This window comes from Pungitius pungitius, chromosome 3 (genome assembly GCF_949316345.1).
Source record: "Pungitius pungitius chromosome 3, fPunPun2.1, whole genome shotgun sequence".
NCBI lineage: Eukaryota > Metazoa > Chordata > Actinopteri > Perciformes > Gasterosteidae > Pungitius > Pungitius pungitius.
In genome coordinates this window covers 17842749-17854007 of record NC_084902.1, presented here as the reverse complement: position 1 = coordinate 17854007, position 11259 = coordinate 17842749, and positions in this window count along the sequence as shown.

Below are 11259 nucleotides of genomic sequence, written 5' to 3'. Positions count from 1 at the left end.
CTGGTGGACGAAGCCCTCTTCGCGGCGCCTGTCCCCCGCCTGAGCGTGTCGCGCTACGGCCCAGCCTCGACGAGGGGGTCACGCAGCGCGACGCTCGCCTGCTGCGCCAGGTGATGCAAGCCTATGACGTACTGTAGCCCCCCTATTCTTCTTTGTCCGGAAAGAAGCTTGCTAATAAAACTAGATTCCCGGGCCACACCAACACAGCGAGAAACGACCAGACAAAATATATATGTATCAAAAATAATAATTTATTTCTATTCAAGTTAAGTTTAAGATATTAAAACAACATCAAGTGAAAAGCCAGGAGACAATAAAACCCGAGGGATGATTCGATCCAGCGTAAAAACCTATTAAAGTTCAGTCCAGACTGAAGTTAGCTCCGGGTTTTCCTCTGCCACCGGCACAGGATGGCTTACTCTCAAGGTGCTTCAATAAGTCCGTTCCACATGAAGAAGTCTGGGACCAGGGTTTCCAGGGTGCCACTCTGCACCTTCCATGCTTCTCAACACTCTACGACTCCTCCGTCAGCTGTTGGATCGGGCACCTTCTGTTAGGGGTATGCAAGCGTTGACCTCGCAGAGTCTGGGAATCGCAGGGCACAGGAGATCCAGCCAGCAGTGACTCCGGGGGACACAAGCTCTGTCGTCCTCTGCTTCTCCATGCAGCACGTCTATCCATCCAGCCCCCCTGGAAAGAGATCTAGCCTCCTTTTATTGGGAGAGGTCTACTCAGCTGGCAAATCAGAGCTGATTAACGGGGTTCTGCAGGTGTGTCAATTTGTGTTTTTGTTCGTGAGAGAGGGGAAAAAATACAGTCCACAGCTACATACAATAACGCAAAACCACAGCAACGAATATAAGAAAATCACAGCAAACAATAAATAACTATACAAAATAAACCAAACTTAATCACACTGCTCACTTATTTATATTATGTGACAGTACCAGCTCGCTATTGGTTAGATTTCACACGTGCTTCATGACGCGGTCACGCAGGGGCGTTCCCACAGCGTCTTTACGCAGCTCGAGTTCCCTGAGAGGGAACAGTGTTGCAGGATCACTGTTACGTCGTTCCACCAGTTGTTGTTGAAGTAGAAACAGATACCTCCACCCTTTGTCTTGCCGGAGAGCTCCGTGTCGCAGTCCGCTCTGAGGAGCTAGAAGCCTGCCAGCTGGAGCGCGGAGTCCGGTAGCGATCCGCAGAGCCACGTCTCCGTGAAGAAAAGTCTCTGTCTCTTCTCACCAGCAGCTGAAGTTCGTCCAGTTTGTTGCACAGTGAGCGCATGTTGGAGAGAAAGCTGCCTGGCAGCGGTGAGCGAGAACCACGCTTGCGGAGTCGCACCAGCGAGCCGGCACGTTTTCCTCTCCTCCGGCGTCTCACCGCGTGAGTAAAGGTGAGCGCACCTTTGACTAAAATGTCCAGTAATTCCACAGATGAGTGAAGAAAAGTTGGAAATAACTCCGCTGGAGTTGTTCCACGGATGTTCAAGAGCTCATCTCTGGTTATGTCGTCTGCATTACTCAGCACTGTAACAACACATGAGGGCATCTATGAGGCTTCTTTGTCGTCCATCTTGGGAGAAATTGTAGTTTACTATCTCCCTTTGCATCTTAACTACGTAGCTTAGTGAAAGGGGGGCTGGATTCCATAAAATCTGCGGCTGTCCTCTCCTAACTCCTCATGAATTCTCATAACCATTTTTCCTTGACCCCGTGAAGTTTTCCACAGAGGCCAAGGAATAGTGGTCAGGAATTGACGTAAGGAAGTTTTTTTTGACAATTCGAATCTAGCCTATTTGTGTCTTTCTGCTGACTAAAGTACTTCGGTACACAATTTACAGTCCACACTCTTTCAATACGTATTTTTGGAATGTCAGGTTGTACTGGTTGGGACTTATTTTCCAAATAACTTAATCATTGCAACTTTGTTGTGTTACAAGCCTTAACAGATTTTTTGAAAACAAGCAAGTTAGCCAGCTCACATGAAATAGAATGTGGACAAAGTAATTACTGAATAACATTAGCTTTGCTATACCTTGCTCGAAGCTGTGGCACAGTGTAGACTCGCAGAATATTCTGGATTTGTGGACCGAGTACAGCCACTTGGGCTCCACGTTGGTTATGAGGCAGGTGGAGTCACACATCATCTAAAATGAATAGCGGTCAAGTCATGGGTATTGTACAGTTCATACAGCAGGCATTTGCAGTGTCCATAAACCCCATTGTCAAAGACATAAGATTGTTTTATAGCAATGTGAAAAGCACTCGACGAGATCGCGACTCTTTGCTGTCCTGGCTCCCAGATGGTGGAATGAGCTCTCCGATGACATCAGGACTGCAGAGAGCCTCTACATCTTCCGTCGAAAACTCAAGACACACCTTTTTAGACTCTTTGACCTTGACTAAAACACTAGCAAACCGTAGCACTAACAAATGATAGCACTTATAATGGCACTTTTCTATAACATGTTTTGTAACTGCTTACTTGTTCTTCTGAGTTTGTATCTCTATGTGTAAATGCTCTTATTGTACGTCGCTTTGGATAAAAGCGTCAGCTAAATGACATGTAATGTAATGTAATGTGATTTAAAGAAAATTATGTCATAAATACCCATACATTAATGCTGTGAAAGCCTTTACAATTGACGAAATCAGCCTTGTTTGTAATGAATAGTGAAAGGAATGAATTTTCATTAGATGGTAAACTATGGAATAAATCACTTACCTGCAATTCCGTAAAAGCCCTCTTTGATAACATTTAGTCGGACATGGCCAGGGAATGTAATAAACACATCCATGAATTTCTTTAGGGCCAAACAAACTTTACAAACTGCACGGAATGCATCGGTTTTCCCGATGTTCTCAGCATCGCAGAAACTGTACAAAAATGTACTACTTGCAAAAAAACGTATGTGATAAAGCATCTCGGCGATCTCGAAGAACTCTCTCCCTGTAAAACACTAATCTAACTAATTTCGCTCCCTCGTCAATGGGATCTCTTAGGAAGGGAGCTGCCATTTGTTCTGTGGGAATTGCAAACTAATCCAGCTGGCTGAAATGAACCTGCAGCCGGTTCAAGTTTTTCGTTATGTTGCTATGGTGATCAGCTTTTCGAAGAACCGAAAAGCCTGATCTACGTCATTTCATCCTGAAAATGATCCGGTTAACTCAGTTAGCCACGTACGAGGAACAGGGCCCTGCTCTCATCAGCCATATCCTACCAGCTACCCCGACTACCACTCTGCCCCATCTACCATTTCAGTTTTGCTCTCAGCCGTTTCCCACATCCATTGTTATTCCCCCTCCCCTCTAACTTTAAGTTGAAAATAAATTCCTTCAATCATGCATATGCATATGCTTTATCTGAAACTTTGCCTGGAATTTCAGAGTTTGGGGAGCTGAACTGGGCAACGCCAGCCTGATGGGTTTGGCCACAGGAAAACTCCATTGACTTGAATACTTGGTTTGTAATTCACGCAGTCACTGCACTAGGTTTTGTTCTAGAATAAATATCTTTTGATTTAAATTGAACCAGATATACAGCGTTATTTCAAAGACGGACATCGGATCCGAGAGGCTTGGGCACAATTACTTACAAAAAAATGCTTCATGCATTACTTGAAACTCTCATCAAAACATCTTGAGAAAGCTACATTTTAAAATTTGAGATAATATAGTCATAATTTGTAAAAAGAACATTCTGGAAACCGAAAACTATTAGTCTGTGGATGGTTACTCTCGGACAAATGTTTATCTGAGTCAGATCTGGTGCTTATTAATGCACACCACCACCAGGGAGTTCTTCCTGTGCCGATGGGACAGAGGATGGCGCATGTGTACAGACTGTAAAGCCCTCTGAGGCAAGTTTGTAATTTGCGATTTTGGGCTATACAAAATAAAATGAATTCAATTTAATTTTTTAGTGAAAGTGAAAGTTGCATCAGTTATCTCAGAGGAAACTTTCTGTTCTCAAAATGTAAATTCATTCCAGAAGAAAGAAGAGCGCCAACAGGGTGTCCTCAAATGCAAAGGAGCTTCCTAAAGATAGTCAGGGATGTCTCTCATACCTGCGGGAGACTTCACATTTCAACTCCCATCTTCGTCATGTGGGAGGTAAACACCATCTTCCAATATGGAGTCAGTATCTGAGTACTAGGTTCAAATATGGAAGCATGAGTGAGACCTCCACCCAGAAGAGACAAGATACGAGTGTATAGAGCCTTATGGCTTATAACCATCAAGAAATCTATTAACATGATCGTGACTGACAAAAATTGTATTAGCATTATAATAAATTTAAAATAGTTTGTAGACTGTAAATGATGATTTTGATGGCGCAAGTGCAAAATGCAGAACACAAGAATAACATATAAAATGATGTGCAAAACTCAAAAAATATTTGTAAATTACCAGTCCAACTGTATATTTAAGTATAATGCTATTAATGACAAATTACATGTTTTTTTCTCATTTTTTATGGCAAAAATGTAGTAATCATTCTAGAGTATTTTACTGTTTTCCTAAATTACATTCAAATCATGTAAAATGACTGACAAACCAAAACCGTAAAGTTAAGGGAAAATAACCATAAATTTAAAATAATTTTACAATTTTACAGACAATTTTTCCTGTAGTACAGGACATTGATGTATATCAGTGTTAATTTTGTTGATGAAAACTATGACAAACAATAACCTTTTTCCCCATGACTAAGACGAGACGAAAACAGATCTTAAAGAAGAAAAACTATGATTAAATCTATGCTCTACTTTCGTTGACAAGACGAAAATGTTGGTGGTGAGAAGTCACTATATATATATTTTTTTTATTTGCATGCAAGACATAAACAACGTACGGACCCTGTAAGGCGTTATTAAGTTTTATGATGACATCTTTTTGGATACCGTTTATAGTTTTTCTCCAGGGGACATTTGTTTGAGGTGTGGATTCTGTGTAAATCACTGTCTCTCTCTGCCCTGATGCCCTGAGCAGCATCTCCTGAAGGATGCTGGAGCAGTTCATTCGGTTGAGGTCCGCTGAGCTTGTTAATGACCGCAGCTGCTCTGTTGTCACGGTTACTCACAGACGAGCGCTGCTCTGTCTGTGACTCACAGCTGATCCATATTAGCTGATTAGTGCAGTCTGACAGCACCTGAAGGTATTCAGGTCTTACAGAGGACATTTCAGAACCTCCTTTCCTTGTCTCCACCCCACCCCCTTCCCCCGGTTACAGCTTTTCTATCATGCCCATAAGACGTGAGCAAGGTTTGTACCATATTGATGATAATTTATTGTCATAGACTCAATGAAAATAGATAATTGAAACAGAAGCAAAATAACATCAGGGTCTCCCAGGCCAAAACAATAAAAATAATGGTTGTCTGCACTTCCTCCCTCCTTCTTTGTAGTTTTTACTTTTTCACCCCAATCCCATCATTTCAAAACGAACCCCCATGTTAGGAATTCTTACTTTAATGTTTGATGAGGCCCATCAATTAATAACTTCTTAGTTTGAATAACAAATACTCTGTCTCTCAACCCCCCCTCACCAAATACCACGATTTCAAAATAATAGCTGCAATGATTATCCATAAAGCACAGAATGAAGAATGCCACACACAGCTTGAATTTCACCGACTCCTCCAAGAAGTGCGTCTGGATGGATGCGCTGCTTCAGGATGACCAGGAGTCGCTGATTGGCTTCCACAAGACAGCGTCCAGCAAATTTTTCCTCCAAAGATAAAATATTTCAACATCTCCAATTTTCCCATTTGATTTATTTTCTCTTTTTTTTTTAGATATTTGAAGAACATTATTTATATTTGCAGTCATACATACATTTTTAGTTCTTTGATACCTGCCAATAAATTGTTAAAGTTTTTGTATTGACTTGATTTGATTAGTTGTGTATTGATATAATGCAGATGTTAATACAACTCTATTCCTCTATTTAATCACACAAAATAGTCACTTTATAATCTTCCGGACCTTTGCTTGTCGAAATTTTCTCTAACTGGTCCTCTCTAAATTTTTATTGTTGAATCCCCCTGCCAAGTCTGATGTTGACCAGCTGGCGTGAGATTGAAATTGCATGTTTGTTTTCTGTGTGTTTGTGAAAAGACACAAGTTGCCTCCCCACTCAATATTTATAAATGATACTGCCAATCAAATAAAGCTGCTCGTACATGTGGATGAAATGGACATTGGCGAGACTAAATTATGATTCCATCATAATTTTAATTTAACAGCAGAACAAAAGCATACGTGATGTGTGTTTAATCATTTCCTCCTGTAATTTACATTTGATAGCCTGATTGCCCACACACCCCTGCTCCATCAGCTCATCAGTGGTTTTGCTCAACTCACTTTTCCATGGGGTATTTCTTAAACGTTTTTGCCTGTTGTAGTGCCTCCCTCTGGGGCCAAATTTACTCAAAATATGAAGGCAAGACAAATCTGAAAACCGCTGTTAAGTATTTTCAAATAAACCTGCTGCATCGTTGAGGACTTCCATCACAAAGACCATTAGCAACATCTTCTAGAAATTCTGTCCCTTTAGCAGAAATATTTCCTTTTATCTGAAAGAGAAACTCATGATCATACTTATGGTGCCAGATGCGTTATGGCTTTCTATTACTGGTTGCAGCTCACTTCCTGGACTTCTATCTCTATTTCATTTTGACAGTAGCTCAGGACAAACTGTAGAAAACCTTTTCCTGCATAACAGATGGAATCATGAAAAAATGATATAAATAAATAAGAAAAAATATTCTTGTGTCATGATGGATGTGGACTTAAAACATGTAATGTAGAATGGGAACAAGGACGTCAATCTCAAAGTGAGTTGCAATTGGTTTCACCAAGGCCAAGGCGATGGACAAAGACAGTCTTTGTTTAGTTTATCACTGACATACACACTACACACACCCTGCTACTGTAAACGGGAGAGTTATAAAAAATAAAAATATGCACACACCACCAGCAGCTGATAATGATAAATGTGAGGGCAACAACAGTGTTGTCATGGTTCTATTTCTCTAGTAGAGACCTATGCTTGCTTTGAGACCACACACGCACCCAACAGGGTAACCTCTGTTTCACTCCGCAATCCTCTCACCCCCCAGACAGATGGTGAAAACTACGAGAGCAATTTACCATCAAATATGAATTTGTAATGCTGAAGACAAGCAGAGCAGAGAGAGCAACAGGGTGGGTTTTTTGGCCGCTCTTCCAAAAAGCAAAGTGAAATAGTTTGTATCTTGAGAACCTTGAGATGCCACCTGCACTGGATTGACAGGAAATCAATTTAACTGTCAGTTAGTCAAAATTGTCTGGTTTAATCATAGATTATGGAACTTTTAAGTGGTTGAAATGTTGTCAAACTACTACTTGCCATTTCTACATCCAGTCCATCTAGATCATCATTACTTTTCATATCATTTGGTTGACATTTTTATCCAAAGCGACTTTCAGTATTGATCCTCTTGGGGAAATTATTCTCTGCATTAAACCCATCCCACACAGTGGGCGCTGCCGTAAAAAGCGCCCGGGGAGCAGTTAGGGGTTTGGAGTCTTGCTCAGGGACACTTTGACGTGGGACGCACTTTCTCTACTCCATGCGCCACGGTTGCCTCATCATCTATGTACCCAGAACCAGCTTCTCTGCAAACCCATGACCTGCACTGATCCCATCCTGTTGCTCCATCAGTCCTTACTGACAACCAACATCGTCCTCAGGTAGCCAGAGAGCCAGGCCTTTTGTTCCCAAGTCCCATATCAGGTTCTAAATGAAGATAGGAGACTTCTAAATGAGGTTACAAATCACGTCATATCATGTATATTTTCTAACCCAAAGGCCACTGTTTCACAAAACACATCTAAAAGATCAGAGTCAGAGACTGTAGAATAAACAGACAAGAACCATAAAAAAATAAAAAAATACATTGGCTTTCTCCCATGTGATTCTATAGCTTTATATTGTATCTGTTGTCAGGAAGAGTTGAGTGGCTGCAAATTGGCCCACACAGTTTTGAAGCATCGCTGATGTTTCAATTGACTGTTTTTACTGGATGTGAAGTCTCTGTTATACCGTTGCATACCAACACCCGTATAGTCTCCTGCCCAGTGTCTGCATTGGATGTCTTGGTCAGTCCTTTGGTTTAAAGGAAATTAATTATTTCACCTGTCACTCGTGCTCCCTCTTGTCAGGCTGTGCGAGGCAGCTCCCCAGTGTGCTATTGACCAGGTGCTTCATTCAATCCCTGCCGGGGGGCTCGACCAAACCTGCTCTATGGTAATTGTGTCCTTTAATCAGCCAGTTTGCTTTCTGACTAAGAGCCAGATGGTGTGAATCAACACCTCTGGTCTGCTATCTCAGAACATAAACAATGGTATTGAGATACAGCAGGGCCCTTGTCTCACACTGTAGGTTTGTACAGTGTGAGACAAGAGAACATATGGAAAGTCGCTGCATGTCCTAAAGTTCTTTTGGTTTACTTCTGGATGTTCCACATTTGACTGCTTCAATGGATCAGATGTCGGATTATGAACAATATGTAAATATAATATGGAGTTTTATTGTGTGTGTGAATCGGTATATAGATGAATACAGATTCAGAATATATATTGGGTCTGCTTCTTGTCTTATTTTGTAGTTTTCATGTCTCTTGGGTCTTGGGTAACTTCACTTCCTGCCTTGTCCCGTCTTCCCCCGTAATTGCCTGCCGTGCCTGATTGTTTTCACCTGTGTTCAATCACCTGCACCTCCCTTGTGAATTTAAGCCCTGTGAGTCTCTTGTCTTGTCTTGTGTGGCGTCATTACATGTTGACCGTGTCATGTCAAGTAAGTCTATTCATGTTTTCAAGTCCAGCTCCCTGTTTTTGTCTGTTTTGTTTTTGCCTCCTTCCGGTCCTTTTTTTGGTTGGAGAGATTTCGATTTCGAGTTTTTGACCATTAAAGTCCTTTTATTTTTTCCAATACTCCGCGTCTGAGTCCTCCCTCCTTGCCCTCGCACCCGCGGCCTGACAGAATCTGTATTCTTCTATTATTTAGCGACATCTTATTGGATGATGATGAATTCCTTGAAGCCTTCTGCCAGCAGGCACAGTTTAAGAAATATAATCTAATTGATTAGTGATGAGGCACTTAAAACACTAACTTTAACCTTTCTAATACTTTGTTGGGTCGTAGACCTTGTAGGGGGCGGTGCAGAAGAATTATGTATAATGTTGTGTTACAATTTTTAAGTGCAAAAATCTTTCCTAGGTTTTCCCAAGTAAATATCACTTAACATTTTTTTCATTGCAGGAAGGTGTGAAGCGAGTACTAAAATAACAAAGATATAGGGTGGGAAGAAGAGGGGAGGTTGAGTGGATGAAGTATAAAGCAGTGTGTTGCAGATTGTGCATTTAAAGAGTAATAAAAACAGGAGCCGGTGATGCAGAGTGGGCCGGCGAAAAAGAGGAAGTGTGTGTTTGAGGCGCGAGAATTACGTTGTTATTATGATGGAAAACCAATCACGGCTGCCCTGCTCCCAACTCGACAGAAGAGAGAGAGATTGCCATTCCCTGGAGAAACATTCATTTCCCCCCCCCCCCCACACACACAGACAATGCACTCTCTGACCAGGGGGCTTTGCAGAACGGTCCAGAGACGCATGCTTAGCAAAGTAATTGTAAGTTGAAAATGCTGCAACAGCAGTCTTGGGGTCAAAACTCACAGAAACACTTTCTCACGTTTGCAATGTTTGAATAGTGCTTAGCAGTTTTACGGGCTTGTGTTTATTTCAGTCGATACTGTGCTATCTGCATAAACTGACCGCCGGGAAGTCTTTTTATTACTTCTTCAATGTACTTCAGCCTCCCACAGGACGTCTTTCCGCTGTGCGTCGTTATATTGTACACTGGGTTACAGTTTTGCAAAGTAGTTATTCACTGTGTATAATCTTCTCACAGACGTTGTTCTACTGCTGTGTGGGAGCAACGGGGTTCAGAGTGAGATTTCGGTAGCTCATTTCTAACTGCTTCCTCACCTTAAGATGCTCCCTGAAGAATTGGGGGGGATTCGTCTTTCTAGTAAGATTTTCTCCCATTTAGACTGTAAACCCCCCTCCCAATACATACACACACCTGTTCTGAGGAAATGGAGAGATTGCACAGGTGTACTGGGTGTGATGCGAGGCAGAATAAGCCACTTAACCTTGGAATCAATAGGAAACACAGGTGGTTCTCCTTTCACAGCTCGTGAAACAGTTTGTTCAAGGGGTTAGAAATAGATTAAAGTCTACATTAAAGGTAATCAGAAGGTAATACTGTAATCATTTATCATTTATCGTTTAAACAATCGTCTATTAAAAGACTCTAGCTTGGCTGTTTACTTGAAGCCGCACTACTTGAAGTTCCTTATGATCTTTCCAAAATCCAGCTAGTCTGCAAGCTATAGCAGATATATATTGTTAAAAACCTGCATAGCACCAGAAAAAAACAGTGTAAGAGCAACTACCAAATTTAATGATTATAAATATTTAATTTCAGCATGAATTAAGAATATTAACAAAGCTGTCTATCCAAGAAACTGTCAATCATGCAATCCGTATTATCGGCAAGTACATTCATGCTAGATTTAGCTGAAAAAACAAATCATTCAATTTTAATAAGCAGATGTTGGACAGTATGCAAGTTTGTGTGGACTCATGTATTTCTCACATTTGTAGCATATTGTGCAAACTTTAATGTAATTTGCAGACATCAGAAACAATCTGTGAACTTATGGCTTCAGCAAAGCGAGAACTTGATGGTTCTGTCATCTGCATCACCAGGAGAGCTGATTATACTCTACCTGACTGCATTCCTCAAACAAGTGTTTAGCCACAATTTTCCGTTTGAGTTATTGGGATAATTCTTTCTTTTTGTGGCGTGTAAATGTTTTTTTCAATATATTACCCACAGACCAATTGTACTTCAGTGGTGCACTTAAGTGGTACTTCAATTGTATGAATGTGATGCATATGCTGTGTGATTGTTCCATTGTTTGAGTCACTTAGAGAGGAGTCATCATTACATCGGAAGTTCATTGTCAAACCTTTAAGACAACACAAATTTCTTTGCAGTTTGTGGGAACCACCACACCCTCAACATTTCAGAGCGACAATCTACTTTTAAATTGCTGTTATGTCTTGTAAAAAGACATTCATGCTGAACCATGGTCACAATGGTTTGCTCATTAAATGATGGCCTCTCATAGGTACTCCATGGTATA